The sequence below is a fragment of the Venturia canescens genome, chromosome 4 (genome assembly GCF_019457755.1).
Source record: "Venturia canescens isolate UGA chromosome 4, ASM1945775v1, whole genome shotgun sequence".
Taxonomy (NCBI): Eukaryota; Metazoa; Arthropoda; class Insecta; order Hymenoptera; family Ichneumonidae; genus Venturia; species Venturia canescens.
This window is the reverse complement of record NC_057424.1, coordinates 19,171,744-19,188,296: the sequence shown is the minus strand read 5'-3', so window position 1 is coordinate 19,188,296 and position 16,553 is coordinate 19,171,744. Positions and strand designations below refer to the sequence as shown.

The window sequence follows — 16,553 nt, the reverse complement described above, 5'->3', positions numbered from 1 at the left end:
ACAATAGTCAGTTGGGTATTATCATCACGGGACATAAGTATTCCAATTGTTCTAGCGCCAGTATGCTTCAAAGTATATATCAAAACAACATTACAGTTATGGTAAGTTTCCTTCTATTTCACAATATTTCGTAGGGAGCCACTTGTTGGCAAAATTTCCAAATTTTTCGTTTAGAATCCGTTTATATTAAATACTTGAAAAAGCTGTTTGTACAACTGTTGAAATCAATGGAAATTCGTTGCAGCATTGATCGAATGCTGAGAACTTACAAACTTCAATATATTGAAAGCGACTAGAAACCGCATTGATATTGACACACTTGTGGAATGTGGGATAGATTGATGCCCACAGTGCGTTTGAAACCAGCCAAGATTGAACGTCACTTATAGTTTGGCATTTTTGGAATGATTCCTGTGGCAAAACTTGGGTGTCTATGGCACAGCTAATGTAGATGTATATCGAATTAGATAGAGAGTGAAGAATAGAGTCCGGGCGTATATCGGAGCGCACAAAGCGGCCACCAGATTCGCTCCACTTGTTATATTACACTAGCATCTGCATGGCTCGTGGCGCTTACGGAACGAGATCGTTGTACAGTGTGTTCTCAAGAGCGAGGAAGAGAGAGAGGGAGTATTGTGTTGCGATGTGTGGTAATTTAACCCACCAGCAAATCACGACACTCGGTATAGTGCATCTGCGTGAACGTTAATGCAGATGTGGGTCAGATTGCGCACTGGTATTACGCACGGGTGTATATACGGGGAAGAGTGTGGCGGGTGTGCTAGAGATGTTCGTGATTCTTGGAATTCGCGAAAGCCTCGTTCGTACGCGCGGTGGTTTTCATCGTCATCGTCGTTGTCGTCGTCGTCGTCGTCGTCGTCGTCCTCTAATGTGCTTACTATCTCTATGATCTTCATCATTGCGAATCTATGGCGTAAACACATACGGGGAATACATATGGGAACGTGCGGGAGTTTAAGTAAACAAATTTGCGGCACGCTCGTTGAGTAATAATACATGCGTTTGTCGTATAGTAGTTGTAATTGCAATGTATAAGTAGGCAGCTGGATCGTGTACATTTAAAAATGCTTAACGACGAAATAAAATGCTTCAACCGACAAATAAACCCACAGCGTGGGCATGTACTTATGCATGTTTGTCGAGGCCTGCAACACTTGTACGAAGTTTAATTGGCCAATCAAGGATAAACACTTCATGGCTATTCAACGATTCCTCACTCAAACTTGCAGATCTGACTTGGACGTTTAGTTGGGTCGTTTCCTCTTGTGCTGGGAGAAACCGTTGGCTCGTTGAAAGAAAGGGTGAAAACTGGAAGGAGAGCGCTACGGAATAAAGGAACTAGACGGAACTTTTCAATAATTGCAACCTCGCGCCACGGTCATAATGAAGCGAATGAACGTGAAATTACCGCTTGCACGCGCGTGTCTTCTGACCGCGGGGCTATTATTCGAAAAGTTTTGAGCGTTTTAATGGCATTTCGGAAGGCGAGGGTTGGACTCGGCCTCCCGTTACCAAAAAGTCGTTACAACTACCCAACGCGCAATCTCTGATGATGGAAACTCCGAGTCTTGTTAAAGGGCGTCGCTTCCCCGCGCCACCAGGTTCCTTCTTCCCATTTTACGTCTTATTTTTCCTCCCGTTTCTATTACTCTTGGATGTCTTTTTCTTCCCGACTCCCTCTCCTCCCATCCAATACACATATATATAATCGCACTTCGCGTCTTTACAAGCCGCAGCTTGGACGGTGCTGCGACTCGACTTTTGACAATAACTCCCTTGAATTTATATCCCGAATTATCGGACTACGGATATAGCCGGTTCTACGGCGGAGTTACATCTCAATCGGAGCAAAATTTCAGAAGCCCGGAGGCAATTGCATCGCAAGAGGAAAGTGAAACCCGGAACAAGAAGAGAGTTTTCATTGGCTCTATCTTCGTTGGTTATGAGAAACGGAAGACGAAGCCTACGAGAAATATATAGCTCCAGTATTCCCGAATTTCCTCTATAGGACCGTGAGTTTCGTAACTCGCTTCAACTATTGATTCAAATCTCACCCCATCACTGCTTCTGTTCATACTTTTCTAGCACCACTTTTTCACCGCTGTTGCGAACGGACACACATGCGAGTACCATGTCCATCCACGCTTTTCAGTATATTCAAGCAATGTTTTTTTTCCTCAACTTGCTCTTCCTCGGGTAAACTCGTAACTGTAAATAAACAGAACCCGGCTCGACGGGGATGCACACATATTGCGCATACATATTGCGAGTCGGAGAGAAAACAAGGTGAACGGCTGAGTGCAGGGCAGAGGAGTGGCTCGAGGCATTGGCTCGGAGAGCTTTCCACGCTCTATTCCGTGAATCGATTAAATATGATTTAGAGTCAAACGGGCACGCTCGTTTTACGTAAACCTTACCTACCAATCTACCGGTTACGGCCAACCTTCCCTGCTCGTATCAAACACCTATTCATCTTCAGAACGCAATTTAGTCTAGTTCGATAGTAATACTGGTATGGTATCGACCTGTACACACGTAGGCAGGCGTATACAGCAGCGAACGTGTCTTATAAGATGCTGAAAGAAAATTTGCAGAATCGATTAAAAAATCGCGAGGGGACTTGAACGAAATTCCAGATGAAAGTAGAAGAAGACGTTTCAGGATGCGAGACAATAATGATCACGCTACGAAAATCTTATCGATTGACGAAACGAAGAGTTATGTAGAGAAATAATAGGCCGTCGTACAGGAACCAAAGAACGAGTGAAAGCGACGAAGTGAGTCGATATCTGTACGTACGAGGAATATTTGTGAGCAGAATTCAAAGAGTCGTCGCACAATCGTTCAGAATTCGTTGTTTAAAAAAACTGAAGCTTCTCAACTGTATGGGCAGCCGTCTCTTGGTATATCGAGGCGTTTGCTCACAACTCTCTAAATGAGGGATTTTGAAATGAAAGGTGTAATTAGAGGCCCCAGTGGAGTTCGGGAGAACGCGATTAAATCAAACTTGTTAATTAAATCTGGCAACGACAAATCGTTGCAATAAGCCCCGTAACGCTAAAGCGAGCACGGAATTGGTGAATATCCCGTTTGACTTGGTCGGCTCTACTTTACCTGCTGTGAGGGGCAGTCAGGGGCTTTCGCACACATCGAGGAGGGACGAGGGACTTTGCAAACAGCGCGAGCTTGTTGGCGCTACGACGAGCCATGGATTGTGAGAGTGAATTAGATGGTAAGAGAGCTGATCCGAGCAGGGCGGTGGTGCAATTAAAGAGAACCTTGGCTCTTGCCCCTGTTTTCACCACTTCTCTCACACCCGGCTTTCATCCACTACCACCGCCGCCGCCGCACCCCTTTTACTTCTCTCGTTTTCCCAGCTTTCATGGAATCTTTTTCTTTCGCCTCGCGACCGAGTTTTCTTTTGCCTTCGTCAGCTTCCCTTTCCCTATTGCCTCGTGCAAACTCGCTCTCTCGTCGTCTATGTATTTCTTCACCGGGCCATTGCAAGCAGCTCTGAACCACTAGCCAATCGGCATTAGCACTCATACTCCTGAGTTCTAATTGACTCTTGGTCTTGAGAGTAACCGCGAGAATACTCCCTTCGACTCTCGCTACATCTCTATATGTAGTACCTCCATTCGGCCAGCAAAGCCGGCTGACTTCGATACTCGCAGTGGAAAATCACTGCGGCTCTAACTACTTTTGGTCGATCGATTTTCTCACTGTGTAACTTTTTCACTGCACCAAACTTAATTATACTCTCATTAATCCACGCTACGGACGTCGCTGCTCTCTCTCTCTCTCTCTCTGAAATATTTCATCCGGATATGTTTTAATCATGTTTTCCAGTAATAACACACACGAGAGTTCCTAGAAACATCGACAGGCGCAAAATTGCACATTTATGTCGATCTTACTCGACAAGTTTCGCAATACTTCGATATCTTCGTGGCAAACGAGGAATGTTGGAGTGGCGTCGGGAAATAAGACAGTCTTTGTCGAATCTTTCCGGTCGAACGAGTACCATCTTACGCTCGATAGCGCGCGGAAAATATGGGAACACTCAATCCAATACATCGAATGTCGTACGAGTAAAGACAAGACGTCTATGTGGCCGTTCGTACACTGCGGATAGGCCCATTCAGGTCTCACGCTTGGTTTACCATTCAAGGCACGGTCCAGCTCGTATCTGCCAGAAGTTCGGTCTAACTGAATCTACTGAACTGTACTCGCTCCGTCCCTGCTGCTGCTGCTGCTGCTCTCTACTATCCTATTGCACTCCAATCCTTTACTTTTCATTCTGCCTCTTTCGGATAACCAACAGCCCACCATTTTTCGTGACTTCTTCAGACCTCCACTGCGTCTAAATTTTTCCGACAAAGCTCTAACGATATACCAATACCTCGATTTTATCCTTTTAGCCAACCAATAATTTAGAGCCAGTAAAATTTCCTTCTGTTTTCGAGAGTATATTCGAATCGGATAAAATCCAATGCCAACGGGGTGAGCTAAGACGACACGAAGTAGAATGGGATGATATCTGCTCGTGAATTTAAAAAACTACTCCCTTGTTAAAAAGTTAGAAAGAATACGTGTTCCAGTACTCACCAGAAAAATGTACAAAACGCATACAAACCCAGAGCGAAGGACTAGAATTCAAGCTGTATATATACGTATTTTCCATTAGCCGTACCTGCAATATACTTTCGAGCATTATTATTCCATGAATTTTAAACTCAAGAAAAAAAAACAGCTTCCGCTTCGTTTCAAAGAAAGCCTCAACGCAGGTTTCTCCGTACGTTGGTAATGTTGCGATACGGAAGGTTTCGTGATATAGCGGACCAAGATTTTTCTGGATAAAATAAGAATCATCTAGAGGACGTAAAAGGTAAAGACTTTCTTGGTATTTTGTCTGCGTGAAAATTCGAATTTATATGCAGGTGTTAAGAAAAGCGTCTCTGTACCTCCATGGGCTTCGTAGGTTGGTTAGTCAGTGACGCAAAAATGGTCTACTCTGGCTCAACTATTTTTTTTTCGTACTAAACACCTTGGTATTTTGCTCGGTGCATAACGAAGGAACTCTAAGATGCACGGGCTCTTTGTATATATTGGGAGCAGAGTTCAAGGATTTGAGGATAGAACGATGGTGAAATCGTTAAGGAGGATACTCGTTTGGTGGGTTTTTCTAACGCCCACAACCGCACGACGGACAATCTATTATTTATTTATTTACTCACTTGCTGCTGAGCTCTAGAAAATGTGTGAAGGGGAAAATCACAAGTGGAAGGAAGCAAGAAAGTGTCTACGCTGAAGAGAGAGAAAGAGAGAGAGAGGCCGTTCCAGAAAAAATATAGTGCCACACACTAGGTCCGCAGTTACGTGCTTGTCTTACATAATGCTTGCTCCACGAATAGTCCTGCTCAGCCCTCTTTTACTATGCCACGACTTATATACAACCCAGTGGGAATCTATTTTACCATCCACTACTGCAAATTACCGCGGACCCGTAGACGTTTATGTTTGCATCGTTTCTCTACTCCGAGAGTCATGGATGAGCATTCAATTTATAGTCTATGGTGCTCGGGATGTAACTTTCTCATGTGTATTCCCTTGGCCTTACCTATTTTTACCCTCGGTTCATAAGAGAATCGAGAGAAATTTATGTATTTGTGTTTTTCTTATCGTCAATACCCGTGCGGAGAGGAGAGCAAACGATTTTATGTATACGTGCCTGTCTGTATAAAACATCAATATGAATATCGTAACTTATTTTTTCCATAATACCCGTGCACACGATAGCCGCGAGATATAGACAATCGTATTAGTTCGAGATTTCCAGGACTCCAGGGCTACATAAATGAAAGCAAGGGAACATTTTTTTCTCTGGTCTAGTGCTTGAACGAACTTTTGGAGAATCAAAGACTGAGGTGGACTCGAGGACTGAGATCATCTCGAAATTAAAAATTGAAAGATTCTCGATCAACGAGGACTCGTTGCTCTTTCACGACGATTAAATGAATGTCTTGACACTGTACGATTCGATAGAAGTCATCTTTATTTTATTCGTTCAATTCAACTCGAGTTTTAGTCTCATTTGCGTCAGCTGATAGTACTTTTTCGATTAATACACCCGCAGTCTAATACCCGATGACAAAATCATCGTGTAAGGAACTCGAATGCTTTTTGCAAATCGGGAAAATGTTATTTGAGTTTCCGTAGATGTGTGTCAGTTGGAAAATAGTAAAAAAAATCGTTTTCCATGCTTTTGTTTCAGCGAAATTGTTTCACAGCTGTACAATTATTTCGGTTAAGATACGTAATTGTGTACAACCACAACCGTTGATGCATGCTATATGCGAGGTGGAAAAGGGCACATAAGTGGAAGAACCGTTGGTGCGGGCAGACAGGTGAACCGGTTCCCGTCGTCCCGTCATACGTACCTTATTATCGCGAGTGTTACGATCGTTGGAAGCATGTGGGAGCCCTCCTTACGGTTCCAATGCATGATGAAATATGTTAACCATTGTCGAAGTAGACCAGAGAGTGTATTTTCTAAAATCCATAAAGCAAGTTATCCGTGTCGATCTCGTTTCGTAGTACCACAGAGCCAGAGAGCTTCCGTACGATTTGCAGATCCGAAACGACTTCGAGCAGCTTCCTCCCAAGAAAAAGTAACTAATCAAGAAGTTTTAAATTCAGTAGACATTCGCCAATTAGTGCTTCTTCCTGGAATTGATTCGAGTTGGTGCAAATGGATTGCGAGATTTAAAACAAGTTGGGCTCCACAACTTGTTACAGCATTTGTGAAGCCCTCCTACTGAGGGCGAGTTCGAATTAACACTCGGATCCATTGGTCGGTTTTTTCTTTCGCATGGCACGAAAGTTTCATTGGTTACCCATCAGTTCTCCGGTAATTGTTTTTCTTTTTTCCCCCCCTTTTTGCTAAAGTCGAGGATTTTGTTTGTCAAGTAAACAAAAAACTTGTTACATTACGGTATCAAATTGATTGCAACGATCTGTAGAATCTCGACAGAGACTCGATCACTCCAACTGTTGTAATACCCTGCTCCCTGCTTAATGGTGATACCATAGTCGTGATTGTTGGAACCCCGCGTGGTAATAATGGCGTGGTTTGGTGGTTTTGGCGTAGCAAGAAACTTTTTGTCGATTCTGCACTACTCCGATTAACGACAAGTTTCTCCTAATTCTAGAAATCCTGGCTCTACCGTGTTCTCGACTTCTGATTCCATCACGATGCACTCGTTCCGTATTCCGCTAAGAATGACTCACGTCAGCTCAATATTTCCTACATTATTTCTCCTGGATTCGTCCGGAAGCTTTTGCCATTTAACGCAAGCTCTACGCTGATTTGAACTCTTCACCCAAAGTCCTCCATTACATTCGCGACGTTTTTCCTCACTTTTAGTTTTCAGAGTCTAAGATTTAACGTGGAAGTTTGACCAATAGCCTGAGCGTCATTACCAGAAATGGTAGTAATTTGCTTACTCGACAGGCTGTTACCTCTAATGGGAAAATGCTCTTCAATGTTTCACCTTAAACGCAGCTTGCCAGTATTTGACTCCTACGAACGATGAAACGTACAGAAATGAATTTAATTTGTCAGTTGGAAATAAAGTTCATTGTTCACCTGATATCGACGACAATTCGCTCAGAAAGACCGGATGCAGATAAAACTTCAATTCGAAAACATTAAGAGTACTTCAAATATAACATAACGTCAATATTTATCCATAACAAAGCGACATCCAGAATCTAATCTTGTTTTCTCATATCCTCGTATCCTCGCACAGTTCTTCGACACTACCTCACGGTTGATGTACTACATAAAGTATAGGGTAAATCGAAAATCTCTAGTCATTGGAGTTTGGTACAAGATAACCACGTAAACACGAGCCTGTTTAAACAAAGCCAGGCCCAAAGAGGATTGACTATGTTTGAAAACGACATCTTTATTCCAAGCTAGTGAAGTACGAAGAGGGAGGATGAAATAAGAGAGGGATAGGTGATTCTAACCGGGAGCAATGAAAACATAACCCCGATCCCATGGATCAACAAACTCGGCTTCCATTATATAATGTATGTGGCGGAGAAGAGCGTATGTAGAAATATGAACGCAGAGTAGAGTCCGGTCATGTAAATGTAATCCATTATCAGGTGTTCGCAGAGAAGCATCTGGAATATTTAACACATCCAAGCGTATATAATGTCCACAGGGAGATATACGCCCTAAATAACTTAAATCAGTATCCGTGAGATTTATCCTCGGGAAGTCGTTAGAGTTTCATCGCACGTTTCAATAATCAGCCTGGACGGTAGGATTACGTAGTCGATGTATAGTTCGCCACGTAGGCTGATTCCTCGGTCTCGAGAACGGGACCCGAATAACACCAAGAACGTTCGTCGAACATCCAGCTCTTCTAGCTGGAGGCTCTACCGGTGAACGGACTATCTGCCTGATAGTAGATATAGAATGTTAGTGTCCGACACAGTTGCCAGAACAGAGGGTTGGTGTGGGCATCAACACTCCCTTGCTATACGGGGTAATCAAACTTAGACGAGAAAGTTTGTGGGGGCGGGTGCAGCATGCCGACAGCCTCGAGCATTACAGTGCATACCGACACGTGCACAGGCAGATCGAATTACCAACGATTCAGTGGTTTACCGCATTCAAATGAAGCATGGTTTGTTAGTTCTGGTGTCGTCCGTTCGCCCATCGAGTTTCTGAGTTTAGGTCCCTACGGAGATGACGACGACGACGACGACGACGACGACGACGACGACGACGACGACGACGGCGACGACTGACTCGGACGGTCATCGTGATTCAGATGCCCCGCGATTAAACTAGTGAATATAGCGTGTAGGTTTTTGAAGGTGGATCCTCTGATTAGTGAATAACGAGCGAGACATTATAAAGATGAGAGCAGTCCTACCGGAGGCCAACGAAACAAAGTGGTTTGGAATTTCTAGTATTGTTCAAACAATAGGAGCAGAGTATGCGGCCTAGCTTTGAATTACGTCGTTCCTTTAATACGAATTTGTCTGTTCAATCAACCGGATATGATCTTATTTCTATTCTCTTCCAACTTTTGTACCCACCTGCGGCTAGACTTGTTAGACATCCTTTGAGAGCTGCTTGAGTGCAGCTCTCTTATTCCTACCTCTTGTGATGCATGTCACGTTCGTCGAACAATGTGTGGAGACAAAGCTTCAAGCTCAATTCTACTTGCCTCTTTAACTGAATCATCCAACCTGAAGCACCTGCCAGGACAGCCCTCGTTCTTTCTACGAGTGCTGAGTACAAAGTGGACACGAAAACACACTCCATCCTCTAGTCGGCACATGTAGATACCTGAGGGAATTTTGCAATTGGTAACTTTTTCTCCCGCTTTACTTTCCATCCCGACTAGTCTCTGCACCACGATGTTCTCATTATTCAAACGAGAAATTAAGCGTCGGCGAATTTTCTACTCGTATGTCTCGTACGACTTCCACTCTCAAGCTGCATTCCCCCTGTTTTAGTTTTCACACACTCTCTTACTATATTTTACTCGACCTTTGTAACCGTGACTATGACTTCTAGCTCTCGTCTCGCCTGCACGCATTATCCAACCGTTAATTTCTACCCGGGTCTATGGAAAGCTCCGTGCGGAGCCATACATGGATTAACTCCCGACGGGTCTGCCTCTGAATATCCACGAATCGAGTCACTTCCCCGAGAAAAGTAATACGGAGTTATAAAATTGCGAATCCTTCGAACCATCACCGTTGAATTTATAAAAGTTTCGACGATTATCTCCACAAAATTCTATCCTCTGTATTTACAGTTGGTATGCGCAGCAATTCGCCGCTGCAATACTTTGTTTGTAAAATAAATATCATTTTGAAATCAAGCCTGTGAGCAACAATAAATTACTCCGTTGAAATAACTCTCCAATAAATTATGCCTCGCGAAGATCATTAAAAGCCCGCGTGATTTGATGCACATCAGCGAATTATTATTTTTCTGGATGGCTGATGTAGTCCCCACATGAAATAGCGAAAGGATCGTTTATTCTGGGAAATGTTGACCGTGATGAGTTCTCGTGGCCGCAGTAGCCTCAGATTACTTTGAAGATTCATTAGCTTTAATAATTCAAAAATGGATGAATTCATTAATTATTCGTAGGATCCGTTGTTTCTAAAATTGATGGACATTTCTTGCAGCAGAATAGGGAAGCGAGGATAAGAGATGGAGAACGGCAATGAACGAATTGTCGGTCCGTTACGGTGAGTCCCTCGGGAAATCGTATCAGAATACTGTAGCAAGCGATCTTTCGCAATTCATGCTACTACATCTCTCGAGAGTGAAGACACCATCGGGGCGAGGGTTTTTGTGTCGAGCGGGAGACACTGATTGACCAATTGCGAAGGACCATTCACCACGATTTTATGTTTTCCTGTGTTTTCTGTATATATTACTATGGTCGACGTCGAAGGCTCGTAATTTGGCGCACCACAGGGATTCATCTTGATTGTGTAAGCGGGCGTCAAAGTTTAGTGGTCTTTTTAGTCGTGGTGGTGTGTAACAAGTTTACGTACAAACCCGACTAAATTTGTTAGTCATTTTGACTTCTCGTTTGATCGATAGAATCCAGACTTACCGAGATGCGAAGGGAGAAAAGAGAGAATCTAAAATATAAAGCAAAATGTGAAACGCAACACAACTATGCAAAACCAGGCACTGTAGTCTCGTCAGAATTGTTGAGGGAAACCACTGATAAAAGAGAATAAATTCTTACAGCGATTCCGGTCTAATTGGGAAATTAAACAGTTGGCTAATTATACGTGGCTCGACGATAATGAACATTGATCAAACAGTCTCAGTGAGTAAATAACGTGAGATTTAAAGCTCAACAATACAGGCTTTAACACGCTACAAAAATGTAGATACGAAGGATACGACGTGAATTGTTTTTCAAAAAAAATATATTGAGCTGGTACGTTAAAGGCATGCGGGAAACCCTAATGAGAGCAACGAAAGCAGAAAAAAATTACACCACACTACTAAAACATGAATTTTATGGGTTCACGTATACGTGGCCAAGCAAGCCTGCACTAGCCTCAGTTTAATAGCAAACTCGATGCAGTTAACTATCCAAACGGCCGAGTTACCGCATAAGTACGGTGAACGCAAGCTCGCAACGTATGCACCCATCGCAACGCTTCCGTAGCAATGCGTTACTACTTCTTGCTATTCTCAACCAGCACGTATATCAATGTTCCTTTTCAAATCCCTCGCTCTCTCCCTTTTCTTTCCCCTGTCACTCTCTCTCTCTCTCTCTCTCTCTCTCTCTCACCTCGTCTCTCACTCTTGCTCTGTTTGCTCCCTCCCTTTCATTCTCACTCGGGTCTCTATCACTCGCTTACTTGCTTTCTATCGAATTCTCTCGACGATTGTAACCAGCAAGTAGTCAGCCACTCCAGAAGCCAGAGAGTTCGACCGTGCACCAAAGCGAAATTGCAACTAGCCACGCCAGTGTGTTACAGTGCCTCGGATATTACCGTCTATATCCATTTCGTCCGTTCTGGTCATCCGAGCGGATGTCTTCTGCTCGTTGGCACCGGAAAATTCATCTTTGAATGGAAACGCGACCAAGCTACATCGACAAACTGAAACTCCTGTTGTCCAATTTCTACTAAGCTATAGTGGTATAATAGACTCAATTCTCTCCCCCTCAATTAGGGTAGACCGAAGATAGTTTACTTTATGGAAAGGTCGACCAAGCCGCAATAGCGTTGAAACAATTTAACAAAAAAGCGTGCGCTCTCGTTGTGATGCGCGTAACAACCATTTGCTCATCCGCCCGTTGACACGTGACCAAAAGGTTTGGAATCAAAGAGTACAAATTTTTGAACTTACAGGTACCGATCGCATTAATTTTCTGATTTTTTTATATTGACTTTTTTCAATATTTCTTATTGTGATTCATCACTTTGCAATGTAAGTGTGAACGGGTGAAAACTGATCATAATTTTTAGAGGATACAACTAGTCCGCAGCTCTGGCCAATGATCCCGAAGAATCCACCAATTCTTTGAGATTAATGTTGAAAGATTAGTGATATAAAGATAATATAGTTTCACTACTTTTAAGTAGTATCGTCGAAGATAAATGTAGAGAGTGGAGGTTCGAGCTCATCTGTGAAATCCTCTTTCGACGCTAGTACTCCAAGTTCGCTGACTCGTGAAATGTGTATTTCCAATCCGGTGGATACGGATTCAAAGTTTCTGCATCGAAAATTTGGAATTTTGTGAGAAAAGAAAGCCAACAGTTGGCTATACACATAGAGTTGCACAGGCGCATATCGAAATGTGAGCGTGTGTGGGTTCGTTGCGAAATGTACAGTAGAGTAGTAACTGCATAGGCAGCGAAGAAAAATAGAATAGTTCTGAGGTGAGTCTTGTCGTAGATCTAGTGACTGAAGAAGTTGAGAGTAGACGAATCGAAAGAAGATTCAGCGGATGAAGAAGAGAGTCGTGCCGGCAGAGTTAGGAACAACCTAGTGCGGAAGGAAGAACGTGTACATACGGAAACGAATGGATAGATTGGAAGTGTTGAGGATCGAACGGTGCTAGTAACGCAGGGCATACGATGTATACGGTAGACTATTTGGTATGAAGGAGAGTTTGAGAGAGCTGGTGAGCGCACATGGGAATGGAAGGAACGTAGACGATGTACGGTAGGCAAAGACTTCAAAGTGTGGTAGGGCGTGTATGGAGAAGCGAAGCCAAGCCAGCCCCGGCGGCGTGTACGTGACGCCGCTGTTTGCCGAACTCATGCATTCGCATTTTCACAGGTCACCTGGCATTCGGTAGAATCTCGGTGCGTTACCATAGCCATCTCTCGCGCCCTCTTCGTACTTTCTCTCTTATTGCTTCTATGCCATCCCTCTGCATCGTCCGCACTCCCGCAGGACCACCGTCCTCCGAGCACGCTCCTTGTCCCTACCCACTTCTGCGGCTCGGTCGCTCCGAGAATACCAAATCAATTTGGCCAAACGGTTTGATAATAAACGATTTGAGACCGAACCGTCGAAACTCTCGATCACTACCTCGTTTTTTTAGCTCGAGAACTCTGTACTTTTTCCTACTTCATAATCCATCTCCAACCTTCATCTCTTTCGGTCGATTGTTCGAGCTCACTTTTTATCGCTATAATCGTTCTTTTAGTGCCTTGCGATAACAGCATTACTAAACTCTGATGAACGGTATTTAGAGACTCATTGAGATAGGCGGCGAAGAATTTCACTTTTACATTAAATGATCTATAATTACGTCTTTAGCGGAGAAAATTTGAAGCGGTAATTCATACAATTGATATAGATCTTGGAACATTGTTTGAAGAATATTCGGAGTGATGAATTTTTGAGCGTTTTAGCCAGGATAACATTACTGGCGGCGAGTCAGTAATTTCTGTTTCTTCAAAGAGGAAATATTTTCCATGTTGATTTGACGTGCACATCCTTACAATATGAGTCGTATGTTTGTGACGTTGCCGGAGCGCCATCTCACGCGAAAGAGTCTCGATGTTGCTCCCAAGTGGCGGAGAGCATTTCTAAAAATATCGTGTTGCGCTGGCGAGGGAGCAAATGAGGCCGAGGGCTTCGTGAAAGTGCAAGTGGAAGAGACCGATTCGTAGAGGCATGTAAGAGGGAAAGCACACGACGTGTAAATGGCCTTTGGATATCTGCATTCGAGGTACGTTTATTGTTTTAACTTTCAGACTCGTCGGACGTCTCCCCTTTCTCTCTCCGGCCCGCCCTCATTCGCCTCGTAAAAAAAGCTCGATGTTGTCTCTCCTCTCCATTCTCCTTCTGCTATTACGGTTCGTAGCTAGCTTTTTCTCACAGCGCAGAGCCATCTATTAGACGGTGAAGCTTCGTTTGTATTTCAAACGCATTGATTTTCATGATAAAAACTGTTTGCTTTCCCCGTGCGTGAATCTGTTCAGAACTCTCCAGCGTTTGGCGATCAGCGAAGTCTGGATTATTACCTGACTATTTGTATACGCGCGTATCTGCAGCAGTATACATTTTTAGATTGCTCTGCAGTCTCTTCGTTGTCTACTTTGAAGTTGCAAACAGTCAGACATCTTACGTCATTATATTTTCTCATTCATTTTCTTCGCTTTTTTTCTCAATCGTACTGCGGCAAATTAAACGATATTCGTTTTCTACCGTATTTTTCGTATCCACGAGTTCAAAAAGATGAATGTCAGCAAAAACTAATTCACTTACTTTAGAAGATTTATATAATTTTTCAAAATATACGATTACTCATCAAAGTCCCTGCTCTCAGAGCAAGCAGATACGGATGCAGCTCAACGTATCCCGTAAGCAAGACACGAGAAAACAGTCTTCCACCGGATCATTAAATTCCAGCACTCCCAACGACCTGACAGTTTCGATTAAGACCCTCATTTATTTACAGTCCCACACAAAAAAGAATCGGATGTCGATGTGCGAAAACTCTGCTACTGTTGACGCTAGTAAACAGCTCTTTGTCTTTCGGTAGCGAAGCTTTTCGCCGAGGAGTAACTGAACTTTTTGCTAGGAGAGTTACTTGTGCGAAGCACGAACCCTGTTATCTTGGAACGTGTCGAGTTACCTCGTTAACTAACAATTCTGGTGTCCTCCTCTATCGGGCCATACGGTGTCCTGTCCCTCTCATTCAACCTTTTACTTTTTTCACTCTTGCTCGTTGGCGTGTTTTCTCTCTGCAGCGAGAAATCGCTATGTCTCCCTCCACCCCAGAGGAGCCCTGCAATCCCCTTGGCAAGCTCGCAAGCACCGGCCTCCGTTCTTCCTTCACCTCGCCATCAATGCGAAAAGGACTCCCCGTTGTAACTTTTCACTTTATGGCGAAAGCCAGAACTAATATCCCGCTTCGTAGAACGACCCCGCCGTCTTCGTTGTCGTCGTTGTCGTAGACTTAGACACGTTTGTAAGTATGCACACAGCCAGTGAATCGATGTTGGAAAAGCGGTGGCGCTGTCGAGGTCGCTGCTATTGGGATTACCAACTGGAGGTGGGGATGTTTTCGAGACTCTCGTTCTCGCACAGCCCCGTTGAGTTCATTTGCATGTTTCCCGATTGCTTCGGGGACGCAACTTTTAGACGTATACTGTTTTCGATCGCAGCACAAAGTACAGAAGGGAATGAGTTGATGGGGGATTGTGGTGTGGGACAACCAAATGTGGGCCGTGTGTGTGTGTGTGTGCCAGAGTTAAATTCGCCTTTTGTCTTTCACTATTCTCGTATTTATATAGAAACGCATATACAACGCTAAATTCTTACACTCGCATATTCACACGTACATGCATGTGTGCAAGAATTACGCTGACGTTTCTTGAAATAAACGCTTCCTACTTGCGTATACTTATGGTACGTTGATGCACATAACCTTCATTCTTGCCATTGGAGTTACCGAAATGGTGTGAATTTCTTTTACATCCTATTACCCTAGATCGTTGCTCAAAGGCATCGGCATAATTTCTATTAATTCTTAGCAGCAGACCTTGTGAAATAAACACCTAACGAGTTACAAAGGTAACAGGTGAAAAATCATTTTTCAAAGAATCTTTTCCTCGTAGATGCTACGTCCAGGAGTTATGAATGTCAGTGCCCCGCACACAAATACACATGAAAAATGACGCCGACGCTATAAAAGAGGAGTATTATGTACTCGAAATTCTTCGACACCCGTATGTGCTGAAACAGTCTACGTAAACTTCGCAATCTTGAGGGTACGACGAACCGCGAAATAGTAAGAAGCTCGACGAGGCGCGACAAATTTTTTAACGTCTACCGTCGCTGTTATAACGTCGGTGAGTGAGTGAGTAAGCAAAGTAGTCTTGTTCAGAGGACGGGTGAAAGGGTGGGCGGGAATGATGTGAGTGGGTCCGGATGAGAACAAAAACGACGTGATGGGGGCACGGCGGGCCAAATTTAGGGGGTGTAAGCGACTCTTTACACGAGCTCTTGTTGGACGATATGCGAAAAACCTCACAGCCCCAAGGCTCATTTGAAAGCAGTTAAAACCCAGTATTTCACGGTAGGGTCCTCCAGACCACCAGACAGACAGAAATAGCTCGGACATAGCTGCAGTTGAACCCTTTTCGCTTGTACACTACCCGTCGTATCTTTTTAGGCTCATATACCGAAGCGTGTCTTCATCACACACAGTCTCGAGATGCCAAAGCTTGTTTTTAGACTTACAGATTTATTCACAAATTCTCCATAGACTACTGAGATTGGTTTATCATGGATTAACTTTTTTAAAGAGTTAAAAACACACCGTGAGCTATAGAAAAATCTGAGTCTTCCATCCAACAACAACGAAGAGTCGAGAATTGATGGAAAGAATTATCTCAATGGAAATTTCTCGTTTTCGCGTTTAGGAATATTGCATTTCGGCTCCTTTCGGAGGAAAAATGAAATATAAAATGGTGTAACTGTATTCGAGCCCACA

At 43.6% G+C, this 16,553-nt stretch overlaps 1 protein-coding gene across 3 annotated transcripts in view; it reads left to right on the top strand.

Annotated features, from left to right (window-relative positions):
- Nucleotides 1-16,553, top strand: part of vn (membrane-bound neuregulin protein vein) — a 205,030-nt gene that overhangs the window by 35,068 nt on the left and 153,409 nt on the right. The gene's annotated exons all lie outside the window — the stretch shown is intronic.